A 20344-nucleotide genomic window follows, 5' to 3' on the forward strand; every position below is an offset into this window, starting at 1 on the left:
AAACCATGTGCGTGACAGCCTCCCAGCTGGGTGCTTCCTTTTTTTTTTTTTTTCCTTTGAGACAGGGTCTCTCTGTGTAGCCTTAACTTGTCCTAGACTCACTTTGTAGACCAGGCTGGCCTCGAACTCACAGAGATCCGCCTGCCTCTGCCTCCCGATTGCTGGGATTAAAGGCATGCACCACCATGCCGGGCTCAGATGGGTCCTTCCTATGTTTCCTTTCCAGGTCCCCTTTTAAAGTTATGACGTGGAGCTCCTTCCATGTGGCATCTGGCCAATCCACTGGTGACTAACGTAGTCAGCTGATGTCTGAATGGGTTCAGTGCTGGTGGTGCCGGGCTGCTGTCCACCTCTCTGCCTGAGAGAGTGCACATAGACTCCTGAGTCCAGGCAGTTCTTGCTAAGTAGGTCATCAAAAGATGTGGCCAGTGATAGTGACTAAGCTCAGGTCATCAGGAAGCCACATTCTGGCCTCACATTCTGACATCAGTCAAAAAAACAAAACAACGAAACAAAAACAAAGAACACAGAAGAGGCAGAAGGCTGCTGAAGCGAATCGACTTGAGCTGCCCCTAATTGTGACTGTAGGGGAGTATCAAGTGCAATCTGAAACAAACTGAACTCTTAGATAAGGAGGAGAAGGGGCGTGGCAAGCCAATCCAAAGCGGATGGAGGCTGGAGTGACAGGCTTTACAGGGCTCACGGGAGAGGTGAGGTCAGAGCTGGTGACAGAGCAGCTACAGCCACACGGCTTCTCAGCAAAAATGTCTTCCTTGTGGAAACACGCCCTTGCCGTGGCCAGAGCTCGGCAGAACTCTCCGCGTTTGGTTCTCCAAGCCCACAGCCTCAGCCGTAAAGTGGTTTCTTAGATCCTGTAGAGGTCACTTGGGCCCCAGGAACCAGGACTTTCATCCTGCCCAAGATGAGGATCCCTCAGGGATCCCCAAGATGAGAAAGAAGAAGGCTTGAGAATCAGACTCGGGGTTGTCAGCTGCTCCCCCACACACTCACATTCACACACCCACACACACCCACACACTATCTCTCTCTCCCAATACACTTTCTCACAGAGACTCATGCACACACTCACTCCTTCTCTCAATACACTTTCTCACAGACTCTCACATATACATATGCACACAAACTCACACACACACACACTCACTCACACACTGACATGTACTCACACACACACTCACACACTGACATGTACTCATACACTCCTTGACACACACACACACACACACACACACTCTCTCACACTCATATATACTCACCCACTCACACACTGACCTTCACATACTCACACACATTCATTTACACATCCACACCCCCTCCCACAAGGAGGACACAGAGTAGAGCACACATTTGAAGAACCTAGTAACGGGCCAAAAGTACTCTGCATTTGTTATTTCAAACGAGGGAGGTTTTGTGATTCTGATGAAGATGTTTGGAGAGAAGCAGACAGAAGGAAATCAGTGACAAAGAAGGATGTAGCTCCTGACTAATAAGCAAGGGGAAAAGTAAAGAATGAGCACATCCTGGCACCGTCGCACACGCAAGTCGGAGCATCATGCCGACAGCTCCTCTTCAGAAGGATGCAGAGTGAGCGCTTTGAGACATCCCGTGCTGCCACTGATAGGGACAGACACACCTCACGTTACTCACACCCCCGGAGCGACCCCTCGGCTTCCTCACATTCACTGACGTCATTCTTCCTTTTCAGAGTACGTTCAATGGTGGTCTCTTCAAGCTCTGCTCATCCCTCATCAGCTCAGAATATTTTTGTTTGTTTGTTTGTTTTTTGTTTTTGTTTTTTTTGTTTTTTTTTTTTTTTTTTTCAAGACAGGGTTTCTCTGTGTAGCCTTGGCTGTCCTGGACTCACTTAGACCAGGCTGGCCTCGAACTCACAGTGATCCACCAGCCTCTGTCTCCTGAGTGATGGGATTAAAGGCATGCGCCACCACGCCCTGGCTGGTTTCTGTTTCTTTAATAGTCATGTCTTTTTTGGTTTTTGTTTTTCCCTTCTTTTCCTTCAAACAACCACACTTTAAAGTGTATCTAGCTTCTGGGGCCAGTTTTTTTTTTTTCCCCTCACTGGGGCCAACCATCAAAGGGTGCTATAAAGAGAATGCAGCAGCTATCAATATCTGTGAAGTTAGTGTTGGTATAATGCATTTACGTAAACTACGCTTTCTTTTCTTGTCATCTCAAGCGACCCAGTGAGGTCATGTCCAGTATCCAGTCCTGGCTTTGGAGACTGAGGTCCTCAATGGCTGCCTTCCTTGCAGTCCCGCCAGTGCTTCTGCTGTGGTGTCTTTCTAGGGTCTCTTGCTTTGAGGGTGCACATATGGAAAACACTGGCCTCACGACCTTCAAAGGCCGTGCAGTCACTCTGGTTACAATTCAGATAGAGAGTTTTTTTTCCCTTACAGCTATCAAACACTTCAATTTCTTTCAAGCTGCATTTGACGGTGCCCTGAGACCGTAATTAGCAGTAGCCCTGCTTTATACTCAATTGTTATGCCCTTAAGCTTTTCTCCTGCCCCTAATTTTCCCTTTCAAAATAAAAAGGGATTTCAGAAGCACAGGGAAATGGACATAAACTATGCCCAAGTCCCTGTAATTCTCAAAAATGTCCCCACTGGAGATGGACATGACTCACAATGCCTGTCTTTGAGCGGTCCCGTCCTAATGAGTGCTTTTAGGATTGGGGGCATAAATATGATTCCAAGATATTTTAACCACAGTTGTAAAAAGGGGTGAGTGGTCTGAGTCTGTGTCTGGGTGAAGTCAGAGCATCGCTGTGTCTAATGTCTGTAATTAGTAGTGTGCTTGATGTGCATGGAAAATGCTGTATTTTGGTGAGAGGAGGCTGGCTAGGTTTAGAAGGGAGAGGCAAATGAAAGCAGTGTAGTCGGCTCAGCCCTCCCAGCCGGGACTCTTAAGCCTTTAGAAGCTCTTCCCATAATCTGCTGCACTCCTTTTGCCAAAGTCATAAACAGTGAGGAGCTAGTTACACAGCATTAATACTCGCGACAGCGACCGCATCAGTGTTAAACACAAGTGTGTGGACACATACACCGCACCCCTGACACAACCGCTCCTCCTTACTTTGAGGGGCTGTTCCTCTCCTGCCCCACCCCCACAAACCCTCATTCATTAAAACTCTGGGACAACTGAAACACAGTGGGCAGACAACACATCACAAATGCATTGATTAATCATTCGTGGATGAATCTGACATCACTTCCTTACTCCCTTCACCTTGGCAAACAGACAGTGTCTTTTAACTGAGATAATGAACTTTCTTTAAAGTCGAACAAAAGGCCACACTGGCGGAAAGTAGGTGGGCTGGACCGATGAGGAGAGAGGCCCCGTGGGTGCAGGCAGGCTGCCCTCTGATTAACATGACACGGAGCCATCAGACTGCAAGGAGACAGACCACTCCTGCACAACACTGATTTCTACAAACTTAAGGAGTAAAGACTGTCTTCTGCTTCAAAAATGATACCATTCCTTCACTTTGTAACTGCTATTAATCTTACTCTGCGAGGGGAAAAAAAAATCACAGTCTCAGTGGTAGCCAGGGTTCAATCCCAAGGGACGTTTAAGAGGGTTCCGGGGTCCCTGGTTCATGGGCCCATTGAGAGGCTGGCTGTTTATTTTGCTAGCAGTAACTCGGAGCCCTCTGGCTCTGTTCTTATCAAGCCAGCCTGTGGCAAAGCCTGGCAGCTGCTCTTGACAACTCAGTGTCAGCAGATGAAGACAGGGGCGGCTCCTCTTGGAGCAGTTTGGGTTTGCAGGGAGCCTGAACCACACCGATCCTGTGGGAACCAAGACGTGGCAGGACACCCAGCATCCCTGAGCTCATCTTAGATGTGGGAGAAGGATGTGGCACTTCCTAGCAGAGTCCTGTTGGTCCCATGTGTCCAAAGAGCTCTGGACCTGCTGCTTGCTGAGTGGGGTATCTTGCTGCCCCTTACTGGCTTGAATTCAAGACAGAAGAACAGAGTTGCTTCCTAGAGAGGAGCACTGGGGAGAAACAGAAGACTTGGGGACTGAGAGAGTTGGCACAGTGGGCAGGAGCGCTTGATGCTCTTGCAGAAGACCTGGCTCCCAGCCTCCACACCGAGGGGCCCATAATCATTGATAATCCAGTTCTAGGGAAATGGTGTCCTCTTTTGGTCCCTGATGGCACCTACATACATGTGGTATACTTAAACTCATACAGACACACACACACACACACACACACACACACACACACACACACACACCTTTAAAACATAGTGTGTTCCCCCCAACGCCCTCTCTCTTTCTCTCTCTGTTTTTCAAGACAGAGTTTCTTTGGCTGGAGAGATGGCTCAAGAGGTTAAGCGCACTGTCTGCTTTTCCACGGGTCCTGAGTTCAATTCCCAGCAACCACATGGTGGCTCACAACCATCTATAATGAGATCTGGTGCCCCCTTCTGGTGGGCAGGCACACACACACAGGTAGAATTGTATACATAATAAATAAATCTAAGTCCTGGAATTTACTTTGTAGGCCACGCTAGCCTTTAACTCATAGATCCACCTCTTTCCTCCTCCCAAGGGCTGGGACCAAAGGTGTGTGCCACTACACATTGCTTGAAACATGAGCAAGTCTTACCCCAAAGCCTAGTTCACACTGCTTGTTTTGTTATACTGACATTTCTCAGCAGATGATATTCAAATGTCCTGGCTTCCTATCCCAGACACTAGCAAAAGAAAACAGCAGGGCTGAAAGAAGAGACTCATTTTTACTGAAACCCCCACACATCACTAGTGAGCCCCAAAGCATAGGATGCCCCTCCTCCATGTATTCTGTAACTACAGTGAAAATCAAGGTGCTGTAGTGCAAGCCTGTTCTTAAACTACATTCATTCATTCATTCATTCATTCATTTGTGCAACAAACATTAATTGAACTCCTTCCATTTAGCTGGCAAGCTAAATAGATACTGGTGTCAAATAGTGAACGAAACACAAAAGATGCCTGTCTGTGTGGAGTTTACGTTCCATCTGGGAGCACAGCATTAAACAGTAGCACAGTAAGCTGGTAAGTAACAAAGCCAATGAGAATATCCCTGCTGGGGCAGGAAGTGGAGCAGGATGAAGAAGGAGGCCCAGTTGCTCGTATGAGGAGGGCTGAGCTGGGTGGCTTAGTGACTTTACAAAGGATCTTGGTCTTCTCCAGTTCCAAGTTCCCTCTTAGACCCGCAGGGTCCCCACAGGCCACCAGAGATGAGTAAACTCAGGAGCTCTGGTGCACCAGCAGGGCAGCAAAAGCCATCAACCAAGGTGTGTGTATGTGTGTGTGTGTGTGTGTGTGTGTGTGTGTGTGTGTTTGTGTGTGTGTGTGTGTTTGTGTGTGTGTGTGTGTGTGTGTGTGTGTGTGTGCACATGTTGGGATGGGGCAGGGGAAGCTGGCCACCTTGTATTAACAGTTTCACTCCTCACAGAGGCTAATGGCTCTTCTATTTACAGCATCCAGGATCCCTTCAAAGGATACAGAAGAGGCAGGAGTCATCCTCTGGTCCTCAAGACCTCAACAAGAGGGTAAGTTTTAAATCAAGATGTGATGGAATCAAGGGACGTGGCCATCTAACCAGCTTGGGGAGAACAGACTGTGTGGAGGCCTGATATGGGTTGGGTTCCACCTTACAAGCTCAGGGGCCAGATCAGGTTGCTGTGGTAGAGAGCACACAGGGCAGACATGCAGAGACACACTGGAGGGCAGATGCCCAGCTCCTCATAGGCTTCTGTCAGGATCCAGGACCCTGGGCCGAGGAGCATGTCCTAATGCTGGATGTCAAAGGTCACCTCTCTGCTCTCTTAGAACAGACCATGAATGCAGACCCAGAAAAGGCCAGTAAGGAGGCCAATGCAGCCATTTCTCTGGGTACACGCAGCACAGATTTTGTTTTCTTTCAGACAGTGTTTGGATGCTGTAGTTTAAGAATCTTGTTCTATGCCATTTGCTGCAGCCACCAGATACCCACTGTTCACACAATCTATATTTTGTGTAATGTGAATGTTAACAGGGGAGGGGGGTGTTGAACAGAAAGGAAATATTCTTAGCTGGACAACCATTTGCTATTGATTCCAAGGGGAGAGCCAGAGGGAATCCAGGCAGAGGCAGAGCTGGGAGTCGGCCACTCCCAGTCACTGCTCTAGGGTCATTATACAACGAGATCAACAGCTATGCCCTGGGAGAACTACCACAGAAGCTCCCTGAAAGCCAGGCATCCTCACCGCATAGAGTGTGGCTGTCACAGAAGAGTAAGTCATGCCCAAGGACCTCCCCACCCAAGGCTCCTTCCCCTGGCTGACCAGCCTGCACAAAGGCAGCCCCCAGGATGGGCAGAGGCTGAGCACAGGGAACATGCCCAGTTGGGAGCATTTCCATGCTGGTCCTGCTGTCCTGCTCCCTGCCCCTGCTTATTTTTAGGCATCATGTGATTCTCCAGTATTTTCCAGGATCTGCCTGAGTCACTTTGGTTTCAGAGAATTTCTCATAGAGGGGAAAAAAAAAAGTGCAAGAAAGTGCTTCATTTCTTGAAATGGCTCAGGGTTTTAAAAAATCGTAACTTTTAAATAGCTATTTCAATGTGGGATGCATATTTTGCAATAAACTGTCGACTTTCCACGCTTCTCACACCTTGGTAGATGATCAGCCCAGCTTTCAAACACACTGCATGCCAAATCCAATCACCATCTTAATTTACATTTGTTTTTTTTTTTCAATTGCCTTCAGAGAAATAAACATGGTGGGGATCCTTTTGCCCCAAAGAATGGTCCCCACACACTCATCCCAGTGCTAATTGACAGCAGCAGGCCCCTTGCTTGGTTTTCTGCAGTACTGGAGAAGGGAGTGGCTGATGGAGCCAGCAGACTGAGCCAGCCCATGGAGAATAAAGACACTCAGGCGTTGCCATGACAACACCATCGTGGGCGCCACTGTACTCCTGGCATTCAGTTCTCATTTAAGAAAGAAGCTTACAAAGTAAGATGACCGTTTCTGGGGTACCTCTGTACCTAATTCCTTTAGATGTGCTGCCCTTTAATTTCAGTCTCAGTCTGTTTACATGCCATGTCCCTTTTCTGAGGATGGCAATGTGTTCCAATAACACAGTCCTATCCGGACTTCCCAGAAGAGAGTCAGAGCTCAGGAAGTAAGACGATGAGCAGAGCACACTTCAGCTACCCAGTCCCACCTTCTTACTGCATCTGGCTTCTGTCTGAGGGTTTGTGGCTTCTACTAACCAACTACCAAGCCAGTAACATGCGCACTGACAGTTCCCCACCCTGCCTTGCCCCTTCTCTTCCCGTATCCCGCTCATCACTGCACTGTGCTGACCACACCTCCCTGAAGTCTCCATAGTACACACTGCAGCCACCTTCTCAGGCTCCTATTTCCTCTTCTCCAGGTAGCTAGCATTTGGGTTGTAAGCTTGTACGTGGGCACGCCCCTTCCCTATATGCTCTAAGAAGACAAAACAAACACTGCTTTTGCCTTCCAATGACTCCCAGCAGACCCCGCTATAAAGTATGAGCTCTGTAAGCCTCTGTGGCAAACATCTTGAACATGACGCCCATCCCAGGGACCTCTGCTGGGGTCTACACATTTGTACAACATCCGTCCTAGAACATGGTGGTAGCGGGGACTAAGAGACTGTGACAAAGGTGTTGGGAAGGCACTTTCTCCATTATGTCACTATATTTAGGACTCTTGCTGGCAAACCCACGAAGCAGACTTTCCCTCTGCTCACGAACCAGTAGCTGTTGCGGGGTAAACGGCTTGTTGGGAAGGCCCATGTGGAGTGGTGCATGTGACTTCCAGGAAGCAAGCAAGAGTGTGGCCTGTGGAAGGAAGCCAGGGAGACTCGGCCCTGTAGATCTAAGAAACAACAGCAGATGACTCTTTCTCCATGCCAGCCTCTGATGCTGATGGGGTCCTACTGCTCTGGACACTGGGTTGCTGCCTGCGGGGTACACACCAGAGAACCCAGTCAAGCTGCGCTGCACTGTGAGACAACACATTTACTGTTTTAAGCTGCCAACTTCGTCATTTTCTTGTCTGTCTGTCTCTCTCTCTCTGTCTGTGTCTGTTGCGCACTCTCTCTCTGTCTCTCTCTCTCTCTCTCTGTAACAAGGGCCTGATTACCTCTACAGTTTCATGCCTCAAAACATCCAAACAAAATAACATACTTTACTGAAGTGAACACATTCTCTTGTGACCTCAGCATTCTGCTCTGTCTGGAATGTTTGTGGCCACGCCTCCCATCTGGCTGACCTCTACTCATCCTTATGTCTCAGCTGAGGTTTTCTTTTCCCAGAAAAACCTTTGTACAGGCTGCAAGGCCAGTTCAGGTGGGCTTCCTCAAAACACTCTCCGAGCACGCTCTCCTTAGCTTATTCCCAATGTTAAGTTTCCTCACAAGACAGCAACTCCTCCAAACACATGGGTCTTGTAGGGGTCACTGTGTACCCTCAAAATCCCTTACAATGTCTCAGACATACCTCAGGACCACACGAACGATTTAAGCAAAGCTGTCACAAAAATGCAAGGGACCCAAGAAAGAGGAGCTGTTTGCTGTTCTTGTATCTTCTGAGCTGCTATGCAGACACTGTGTTGTTTTCTAAGTGAGATGCATTGTGGGCAAGAGAAACAGCTGGACAGACTTTGAAATGTGCCGAATCATCCTTGAGCTGAACGAATACTGCAACGATTCAAGTTCAACAGGCAGATGAGCCTCTCTGTGTCAGCTGGGGGGAAGCAATGACTAAACGGCAGAACCGGCCTGTGGTGCAGATTGCTCCTTCACAGGGGACTCTGTCAAGTGCAACAGACTGCTTTTTAGGGCTGGGAAAGAGCTCTGGCCGATCAGGCCTGATGACTCCAACTCATGAGAAGCCATGGAAAGAGCCAGGTTCCGCGTGTGTATCTGCAATCCCAGCATTCCTGCGTGAGATGGACGACAAGAGAACTTCCTGGAAGCTCACTGCCAGCTAGCCTGGAGAGCAGCTACAGACCTAGAGAGACCCTGCTTCAGAGTGGAAAGTGAGAACTCCTTAAAACTGTCCTCTGGGGGCTGGAGAGAATGGCTCAGCGGTTAAGAGCACTGCCCGCTCTTCCAGAGGTCCTGAGTTCAATTCCCAGCAACCACATGGTGGCTCATGACCATCTATAATGAGATCTGGTGTCCTCTTCTGGTGTACAGGCATACATGTAGGCAGAAAGCTGTATATGTTATAAATAAATAAATCTTTAAAAAAAAGAGTTAACTCTCATAAAAACAAAAACAAAAACTGTCCTCTGGCCTCTGTATAACACTGTGACACACATGTATACACATACAGACACATACACATATACACTTGCACACAAAAATATATATATTCGCACACACATTTTTCACACGTGTGTGCATGCATGTATACACACACTATATACATATACAACACACATACATACTTGTGAATATATATACACACAATACACACACACACACACACACACACACACACACACACACATTCTCACGCCCTGCTTTTTATTTTGCCCAACATATTAAATGCCTAAGAAAGACACTTATAATAAAAGCAGGTTGGAGCAGAAGCACACCTTTAATCCCAGCACTCAGGAGACAGAAGCAAGTGGTTATCTGTGAGTTCAAGGCCAGTCTGGTCTACAAAGTGAGTACAGGACAGCCAAGGCTACACAGAGAAACCCTGTCTCAAAAAACCAAACCAAACCAAACCAAACCAGTTTACAGGCATGCTGTTGTATACTGCTTATGGAATTACAAGAGTAACTCCAAGAATGACTGTGATGCCATTTTCTTTTGAGAACTGATGAGGTTTAATGTCAAGCTGAAAAGCATTATTTTACCATATAGTATATATATAGAGACAAGAATTAGCTCATGAAGAAGAATACACATTTCAACATATATAGGGAGCGTCTATGCGAGAACAACCCACACTGGTTGTAAGAGGACCTGATGCTTTGGAAACAGTCATGATGGCTGTGGGAGGAGCCACCTCTAGCCCTCTTGGGCAGAACTATATGCCAATGTTGTTTATGAAGCTTGTTCTTTACTTCAATATCCCTCACACCATTTGTTCAGAGATGTATTTGGATGGGAAGGTTTGGACACCAGAGATAAACACCCAGGAACAAGTGACTTCACATTTCCTGTATCCATTCATCCATCCACCCATCCATCATCCATCCATCCATCATCCATCTATCCATCCATCATCCATCATCCACCCATCCATCATCCATCTATCCATCCATCCACCCATCCATCCATCCATCATCCACCCATCCATCATCCATCCATCCATCCATCCATCATCCACCCATCCATCATCCATTTATCCATCCACCCATCCATCCATCCATCATCTACCCATCCATCTATCCATCCATCCACCCATCCATCCATCCATCCATCATCCACCCATCCATCATCCATCCACCCATCCATCCATCCATCCATCATCCACCCATCCATCATCCATCCATCCATCCATCCATCATCCACCCATCCATCATCCATTTATCCATCCACCCACCCATCCATCCATCCATCATTCACCCATCCATCATCTATCCATCCATCATCCATCCATCCACCCATCCATCCATCCATTTATTCTTGAGACAGGGATTCTCTGAGTAACCTTGGCTGTCCTGGACTCACTTTGTAGACCAGGCTGGCCTCAAACTCAGAGCTCCACCTGCCTCTGACTCCCTGAGTGCTGGGATCACAGGTGTGTACCACCGTGGCTGGCTCATTTCCTACATTTATGACTATGGTAAAATACAGTACTTCTTCACACTCAAATGACTTCAGACAAAAATGAGGATGCTTTAGACTTAATAAGTGTGCATGCCACTCCAGGAGTCATCTCTTAGTAACATTCACAGTCCTCATTTTCCTGTTGAACCTCACAATGTGATTTTTGCATTGTGAAGATTACTGTGGTTCCATACGGTGTAGGGAGGAGGTTCAAGGATGATCCAGGGTTCTGGAGTCAGGGTCACACCTTAGGTCATATGCCCCTCACTTTGCCTAAGTGATACAGCCAAGTTACTGAAGCTCTGCTTCTGGCTTCCTAGATGCTAAAACGAGGCTGATACTAACAGCCACCTGTCAGAGCTGTTGTGATGCTAAACTGAAAAGAACGTTTACTGCACACTGCACAGAGACCCAGGGATAGGACATAGTCCTTCTCCATTTTAAATAACCCCTAAAGCTCATGAAAAAGTTCTATTCATGGGAAATTGAGATTTATTTTTTTAAGTGATCAATCAATCAATTAGTTCATTCTTTCATTTTTAAAAACTCTTTCAAAGATTTATTTATTTATTTATTACTATGTATACAGTATTCTGACTACAGGTATGCCTATACACCAGAAGGCACCAGGTCTCATTATATATGTTTATGAGCCACCATGTGGTTGCTGGGAATTGAACTCAGTACCTCTGGAAGAGCAGGCAGTGCTCTTAACCTCTGAGCCACCTCTCCAGCCACCATGATTCATTCATTCTGAGACAGGGTTTCTCTGTGTAGCTCAGCTGTCCTGGAACTCACGCTGTAGACCAGGCTGGCCTCAAACTCACAGAGATCTGCCCGCCTCTGCCTCCCAAGTACCGGTATTAAAGGCGAGCGCCACTACCACCTGGGTGTAAATTGAGATTTTTATGAGTTCCAGCACAATAGCACTATTGCATTTTATGGCCTCTGATCTCCAGGCTTTCCAAAAATCTAGTTTTAAAGAAAACTATGTATGTAACTGTGGTTAGAGAAAGCCAAATAATTAAAAAATACAAGCTGAACTCATATCGTCTATCAACAATGCCATCTTACGAAGCAAACAAACTTGGATAGAAAAGACGGGCACTGCTGGGGTCTCCCATTTACCCTCCTGAAGTCTTTCTGTTTCTTTGCTTCTTATGTCTGCTATCCTAAATGCTCAAAGATCCTGAGAGTGTGACCTGGGGGAGTTTTACTCCTATTTTGTGCTGTCGTTTTGTGACCATTATAGGTAGGTGCCATGTTATAAAACCTTGTTACCCATCCCCACACCAAATCATATGTTTAAACTCAACCTCAAAAATGACAGTTCAACCAGGGAGGCCTTTCAGAGGTGATGAAGTCATGAGGGCAAAGACCAAAGGAATGCAAGCAGCATTCTTAGGGGAAAAAGAAAAGACTCAAGAGAGTTTGCCTTGAGACCAGACTCCTCTCAGGATACAGTGGAAGACATCACCTATGAAGAACATTTGTGGGAAGAAGTCTTTATCAGACACTGGATCTCCTAGCACTTTGCTTTTAAGCTTGCTGGTCCTCCAACTTGCAAGAAATGCATTCCTGGTGTTTATAAGTTTATAAGTCGTTTATAAGTTGCTGCATAACGATAGCAGCTCAAACATAGACAGTAGAGATCTACAGGATTAGTTTCTGAGACGAAGTGTTGAGATGCCTGGGAGTATCTTTTATTTATCTCCGAGGTGACAGGTGTGCAGTGGAAAGAACACTGCTGACACTTCTTTCCTAATAGAGAGTAGGGGGCTCCCTCTAGGGATTTAATTGGCTGAGCCATTAGAGCATTGCCTTATTTTCTTTTTTCTCCAGGCCTTTACATAGCTAAGGGATAAACCACATACAGTTTAGCAATATGACAGTGTCGTAATGTGCACAGGCCATGCAATATAATGGTAGGTGGGGGGGGGGGCAGGGGCTGAGTGAAGCCCGTGTTGTACACGTAAGGAGGACTGGTAACAGCTATTTGACAAGATGCTCAGGGTGCTTTCCTGACTTAGAGAGTGAGGAAAGGTACGGAGCTCCAAAATAGGCTCATACAGAACCATGGTCAGGCATCACAGTTCAAACAGAAAACCGAAGCTAAGGAGAAAGGCCCAGGGGAAAGGTGTCTAAGTCATGCACGCATGGTTACAGGTCACAGCATCTTTAAAGTACTTGAAGGAGTGCTTTGTCAAGTGAGAACACCAGGAATGAATACACAATAAAGACCTTTACAGAAAAAAGGAATGCTGAACAGAGTTTTGCTACTTAGCCTGTCACTATAAGAAATGTTAAAATGTTCTTCAGTTTAAAGAATATGTATGTATGGAACTCAAATGTTCAGAAATGAAGAAACTGAATACGGTAAAATATAAAAACTAATCTTTTTAGTACCAGAGAAACTAATAATAATTTGGTAGATCTAAATCAAGAAAAACCGCTAGTTATACTAAATATAAATGGACTGATCACTCTAAAAGGCAGAGATTATTACCAAAGTGAGTTAAAAGGCAGGGCCAATCATATGATGGTTAGAGACACACTTTACATGTAAAGCCACAGATAGGTGGGCACTTACCTTATTAAAAAGAAAGATATACTGGCCAGGTAGTGGTGGTGTATACTTTTAATCCCAGCACTTGGGAGGCAGAGGCAGGCGATCTCTCTGAGTTTGAGGCCAGCCTGGTCTACAAAGCAAGTCCAGGACAGCCAAAGCTACATAGAGAAACCCTGTCTCAAAAAACAAAAAGAGATATGCCATTCAAAGCATAAATATATAAAAAAAACCAGTAGTGGCTATGTTGTCACTTTCGTTGTCTTTAAGACAAAGATTCAATAGGATAACTTAATCATAAATACATATACACTAGTAAAAGAATCTTCAAAAACAGAAATCAGCTTCTTCTTCCTCGGGAAAACACCAAATAGCGGATGACGCCGGTGCAGCGGGAGGGCCGGGTGGACCCGGGGGCCAGGATTAGGAGGGCGAGGTGGCTTCCGCGGAGGATTCGGCAGCGGCCTTAAGGGCCGCGGTCGTGGCCGAGGCCGAGGCCGGGGGCGAGGCCGCGGTGCTCGTGGAGGAAAAGCCGAAGACAAGGAGTGGATCCCCGTCACCAAGCTGGGCCGCCTGGTTAAAGATATGAAGATCAAGTCCTTGGAGGAGATTTATCTGTTCTCCCGGCCCATTAAGGAGTCCGAGATTATTGACTTTTTCCTGGGCGCATCCCTAAAGGATGAGGTTCTCAAGATCATGCCAGTGCAGAAGCAGACACGGGCTGGCCAGCGGACCAGGTTCAAGGCTTTTGTCACTATTGGGGACTACAATGGGCACGTTGGTCTTGGTGTTAAGTGCTCCAAGGAGGTAGCCACTGCTATCCGAGGGGCCATCATCTTGGCCAAGCTTTCCATCGTCCCTGTGCGGAGAGGCTACTGGGGGAACAAGATTGGCAAGCCACACACTGTTCCATGCAAGGTGACAGGCCGCTGTGGCTCTGTTTTGGTACGTCTCATCCCTGCGCCCAGAGGCACTGGCATTGTCTCAGCTCCTGTGCCCAAGAAGCTACTGATGATGGCCGGTATTGATGACTGCTACACATCAGCCAGGGGCTGTACTGCTACCCTGGGCAACTTTGCCAAGGCCACTTTTGATGCCATTTCCAAGACCTACAGCTACCTGACACCTGACCTCTGTAAAGAAACTGTGTTCACCAAGTCTCCTTATCAGGAATTCACTGATCATCTTGTGAAAACCCACACAAGAGTGTCTGTTCAGAGGACCCAGGCTCCAGCTGTGGTTACCACATAAGGGTTTTTACAAGAAAAATAAAGTGGATTAATTCTGTTAAAAAACAAAAACAAAAACAAAAACAAAAACAAAAACAAAAACAGAAATCAAAGCCAGAAACAATTAAAGGGAAAAATAGACAATTTCACAATCAATGTAGAAAGATTAAAAGTTATTTTTGCAGCAATTATTTGGGATAGACAAGCTCCTCCCATTAAACCACAGAAAATCTGAAGCACACTGGCAAACACCTTGGCTTTACATATTTGCAAAGCTCTGTTCAAATAAAGAGTACACATTCTTTTCAAATACATGTGGTACTTTAACTTACAAGAACATATTCTGAACTATAAAACTAAGGCCAGAATTTGGCTAAAAAAAACAAAAAGAAAAACAAACAACCAAAAAACCAAAAATCCCCCAAAACAAAACCCATTGTGATTGTTATATTTCACTACCTTTTTTTCTCTTTTTGGTTTTTCAAGGCAAGGCTTTTCTGTATAGCCCTGGCTGCCCTGAAACTCACTCTCTAGACCAGGCTGGCCTTGAACTCACAAAGACCTGCCTGCCTCTGCCTGCTGAGTGTTGGGACTAAAGGCGTGTGCCATCACACTCAGCACCACCTTTCCCAAGAAACAAAACAAACATAAGCACATAAAGAAGTAAAGCAACTTTTCTTTTCCTGGAGAAGGTGAGGGGCGATGGCTGCCTAGATTTTAGATGTTCAACCAATGCTGGTACATTGCTAAGCAAACAAATGGAGAAATGGTACCCCAAGAGTCTAAAGTAACTGACTGGGGCTATTTGATCTTCAATAGTTCTATTTTGTTTTTGTTTTTGTTTTGTTTTTTTAAATACTATTAGGATTTACTAAAATCTACACTTAGGGATTTAATGAAGATGATTCTGAAACCCAGTTGACACTGCCTGGATCCACTCTGTTTTGGAACCACTGAGCATTTCTCCTAAACCCCATTTAAGAGTGAAGCGCTGGCCTCGAAGGGAGAGAGAAAGCCCAATTCCCATAGCAACTCTGAATCTACCGCACTATATTTATATTTAGGAGTCTGATTTAAATACATTAGCGTATGTGAATCTGCAATGTGTCTGAGCTGCCGTTGCTATAGAAACCATAATGCTGCATTTCCTTTTAAGTTTTCCTAAGTCTTCACAGGGAAAGCCTACCTCCCCAGACAGCTATTGAATTGCACGTAGGATCAGGGCAACTACACTTAGAAGCATCACAATTCACGAGGATGTAGACAGTTAACAGACAGCTGTCATCGCGAGGTGCATTCAAACGCATGGCTGTAGGTGGTAGGCTAAAATCTACTGAAAACACAATTAGTGTGACTTGATCTTACTTGGCAGCTATTCACCCTTTTATGAAGCTTGTCTGTCTTAAAGTTGATTATAGCAGAGGTAAGTTGTCCACTATACACAGATGCCAACCAACTTTATGGTTCCTTGAGTCCAGATCTTACTTGGCAGACAATCCTCTCTCATCTTGTTTTCAACCATACAAGCCTTACTCGTTGCCATGGACACAGATAGTTAAAAAGAGATCAAGGTTTCAATATGGAAACGGAATGATAGCTGGATGTTACTGCCTTAGCACCAGAAAACTAGCCCCTGCTTCATCAAGCACTTCACTCAAGGTAGGTGTGTGTGTGTGTGTGTGTGTGTGTGTGTGTGTGTGTGTGTGTGTGTGTGGTGTTCAAGACAGGGTTTTGCCCTGGCTGTCCTGGAACTCACTCTGTAGACCACACTGGCCTCAAACTCAGAGGTCCACCTGCCTCCGCCTCCCGAGTGCTGGGATGAAATCTGGTGACTTCCACCCTGTCTAGAATGGAAAAGTCAGACTTGCGGTCTGAGGTGAAGGAAAACTCATACCATATGCATCATGATCACATTACAGAGATTACAGGTCTGTGCTCTGAGCAGAGTATTCTGAGAGAACGCTGAGGCACCACACGCACATGTGGGACTCACGCAACAGCTGGATCTGAACCGTGTGGCCAGGCTACCAGAGCCCAGTACACTTCCCGGCTTAAGACTCTTGTATCTTTCACGTCTGTCTGTGCTTTGGGACCTCATGTCCTGTAATAGGCCATGTGCTGGGAACTGACATCCTCACGTCCTATAATATGTATGTATGTCTTTTTAAAAAATAGATTTTATTAATTTATATGTATGTCTTGATGAAAAAGGAACAGACTCTAAACAAGTCCCTAGAAACCTTGACTAAAGTTTAGGAATTCTAGAAACAGCTTTCCAGCACCTCTCCTGACTTTTGGGAAACATTTTGCCTTATGTTTTCTTGGCCATGTTCCCAATATCTGGATGGAGGACTTGGAGAACAGTCAGGCCCGTGTGCATGCCTGGGGCCTTCTCCTCTGTGGTCCTTAAGAACCATGCCCCACATGTGATGCATGTCTTGCGGTAACTTTTCTCCAGTAAAATTTTACTGCCCCCCCACAATGTCTAATATGCAGGACACAATTGATTAAAGGGGAATGATTTAATTTGCCTCCTGAAAATACTATTCCTCTCTCTGAGTAACAGCGACAATGTAAACACCATCAAGGTACGAGAGCAGTATCAGAAACCACCGCCTTTGGAACATCAAAAAAAAAAAATTGAATTTATTAACTGTTGACTTTAATGTTTCCTGAGTTTTGCCACCTGAGAGGCTAATTCTGGAAAACATAGATTTCTCTTTTAGGTTCATGGCATTTTTTTCAAAACAACACAAGTTCCTCCGTGGCTTTTGTGAGAGCGCTGGCCAGGGTAGCCTAGTTCTTTGGTGAAAGAGTAGAAGTTTAGAAGTTTGATTGTTTGTTTAAATAAAGGCCAGGCGAGGCGGCAGTGCACTCCTGTAATCCCAGCACTCGGGAGGCAGAGGCAGGCAGATCTCTGTGAGTTCGAGGCCAGCCTGGTCTACATAGTGAGTACAGAACAGCCAGGGCTGCACAGAGAAACCCTGTCTCGAAATACATAACAAAACGAAACAGATACAGATAACTTATGGTGGTGGAATAAAAATCTTCTGAGGTTTATTATTAGAGTAAAAAAACTGAAATTGGGTTTCAAATGCAATCTGTCTACCAGGAACAGCTACAAAACAAACAAGCAAGCAAGCAAGCAAGCAAGCAAACAAACAAACCGACGTTAAGGAGGGACCTAGCAGCCTGCCTGGGCCCTCACTGAGTCCACTCATTCACACGCTCCCACATCCGAGGCCCGGAGGAGCAGAGCATCTGCTCTCCTCCAGCTGGCAGAATGATAAAGGCTGCAGCAGACAAAAGCAGGCGACCAGTTGGACCACCGTGATATTTTGCTTCCTAATCTCCTTGTCCCTTTCTCATTACCCCTGCTCCCCCCCCCCCACCACCACATAAGCCCCCTGACCTCATCTTCTCCTCAAGCTCAGGCTCACGGTCCTCGAAGCTTTCCTTTCTCACACCCTTGGCTCGTCAGAGATTCTTCTCTGATGTTACAAACCTGATGATTCTGCCTTGTTCTCAAAGCAAACATGAAAGGACTCCATTCGCTCCTGTCCTTCCTCAAGCTTCTCTCTCTGACAACAACCAAATGCTTATGACTGCGCCACTTGTTTCCTTCACAAAGTAGTTAAAGGACAGATCTGCTACCACCCCACTGCCACCCCTTACCTGGCCTTGTTCAGTTCTTTGATCCAGACTCCAGTGCCCAGAGTCTCAGGACACCAGTTCTCTGAAAGATTATTAATCACGCCCTAGGAGTTTAGCTTTCCACATACATCATATCTCCACAATTAACATGCATGACCCTCTTTCTAGAAACTTCCTACTGTTTGTTCTGTGAGACACAAATGAGGGAATTCTTAGAAAATGAGGGCAAGGCAACTTACTGCAATTCTTCTTGGAAGAGAAATTGCTGGAGCTGAGGCAAAAAAAAATTAAGGTCACAATATGATTGCGGAAGAAAGGAAAATATTCTAGGTCTATCCGTCTCACACACCACTAATGATTTGACTGTATTGTCTTTGCTCATCTTTTAAAAAGCCTCTTCCTTTCATATGTGTCTAACTCCCAAAGGTCAGAGGTCAGCGATCTCTGTCTACACGGCTTGTTCTTTCCAACACTGGACGTGGAAACTGCCTCAGTGTTCTTTGTTGGCCTCATTGCTTACTTCAGTCTTGTCTCATCATCTCATGAATGATTTTAAAGTTGAGTGACCCAACAAACCCTCCCAGGCCTCACTTTACTTGACTCCCCAGCAGACTCAGGCACTGTGGATCACTCTGTCTCCTTCCTTGTGCTGCCCTGAAAGCCACGCCTTAGTCCTCCCCCCCCCCCCCGCCTTTATTTATTTATTTATTTATTTTGGCATCGTCTCTGCATTCCAGGAACATTTCTTCTTTACTCACCCATAATTGTTAGGGATTCCTGAAGGCACCCTCCCTTTATCACTCTGTATTCGCTTCCAGCTTCAAAGTATAGAACACTCACAAATGTTTAATCCTGTGCTTGCATACACACACACACACACACACACACACACACACACACACCGTCACAATGGTTATTTAGATCATCGTTCGGATGCTGCAAAGGAACCTGAAACTCAGTCTGTGAAAATAAACACAATTTCTTCTCAAAGCCAGCTCTATGTCAGCACTTCCTGAATGATAGCCTCCTCCTTCCAAGTGTGGGAGACAAAGCAAGAAGTCACGTTTGGCAGCTCGCTTGCTCACCCCAGGATCCACCCAGCGCCAAGATCCAAGCCGGTTAACATCTCCTAGAGATATGTATTCTTCTTCTTCTTCTTCTACTTTGTAACTCCACATGCAGAAGACCTCATCTAAAAGACTTACAATGTGGAAAGCACACGCACTGATCTTGTTACCCCCAACAATATTTTTTTAAACAAATTATTTTGAAAATCTTTTGAAGATGTCAGACTTCCAAGGGATACAGTAGGTCACCTGGGATACAGCTATGAATTCAGAGAGAAAAGAAACAAAAGGTCTCTAGGTAGTGAGGGAAAGTATGATAATAAAGCTACCCACGTCAACTATTTATCATGTCGAATCCACATTGGCTGTAGGAAGATGGACAGAAATAATAAAAAGTCTGTATCATAATAGGTCCGAACAGTGGGCTCTGCATTGGGATGAACAAAGGTTCTGCGAGTTTCACTGTTCATGGTCCAGCACACAACTGATATTTATAATAATGGCCTCATTTTACAAGCACATATGCTGTCTGTTTATGGCAAGGATATTTCTAATAAATTTTACATTTTTTTAATCCACAAGAGTTGGGGGAAAATATTCCTGAAAGTTCTATGTATGAATCCTCAATGATTTCAATTTTGAGGTCAAGGATGCATAATAAATGAAGTGTTCACATTAACATACAAAATCAATCACTAATTAATTTCCTTTGAACAACTATATAAAGTGACCCATACTTAACAGCACAAGCCAGTTCCTATTATGATTTGTCTTGCCAGCAATGAAGCAGTAAAAAACATTTTGACCTAAATCTAAATCGACTATTTGAAAAAATTTCAGAAAAATTGAGAGGGGAAAATAAAACCTACCCCCAGGGTATTGTCTTAACAGCCAGAGGCACAGCAGGTGCAGCTAAGCCATTTTAATATCTGAAATCAAAATCACTAGAATCATGACAAATGGGTCACAGAAAGATCACCATGGTCCCACC

At 45.6% G+C, this 20344-nt stretch overlaps 1 protein-coding gene and 1 pseudogene across 6 annotated transcripts in view; one reads left to right on the forward strand and one right to left on the reverse strand.

Annotated features, from left to right (window-relative positions):
• The window catches only part of MAPRE2 (microtubule associated protein RP/EB family member 2), a 147648-nt gene that overhangs the window by 18510 nt on the left and 108794 nt on the right, over positions 1-20344 (reverse strand). The window lies entirely within an intron of this gene.
• LOC311595754 (small ribosomal subunit protein uS5-like) lies at positions 13196-14712 on the forward strand (annotated as a pseudogene). Its single transcript has 2 exons — positions 13196-13213; positions 13726-14712. The product of its transcript is annotated as a small ribosomal subunit protein uS5-like (transcript).

Source organism: Acomys minous (assembly GCF_964271855.1).
Source record: "Acomys minous genome assembly, chromosome: 4".
NCBI classification, from domain to species: Eukaryota; Metazoa; Chordata; class Mammalia; order Rodentia; family Muridae; genus Acomys; species Acomys minous.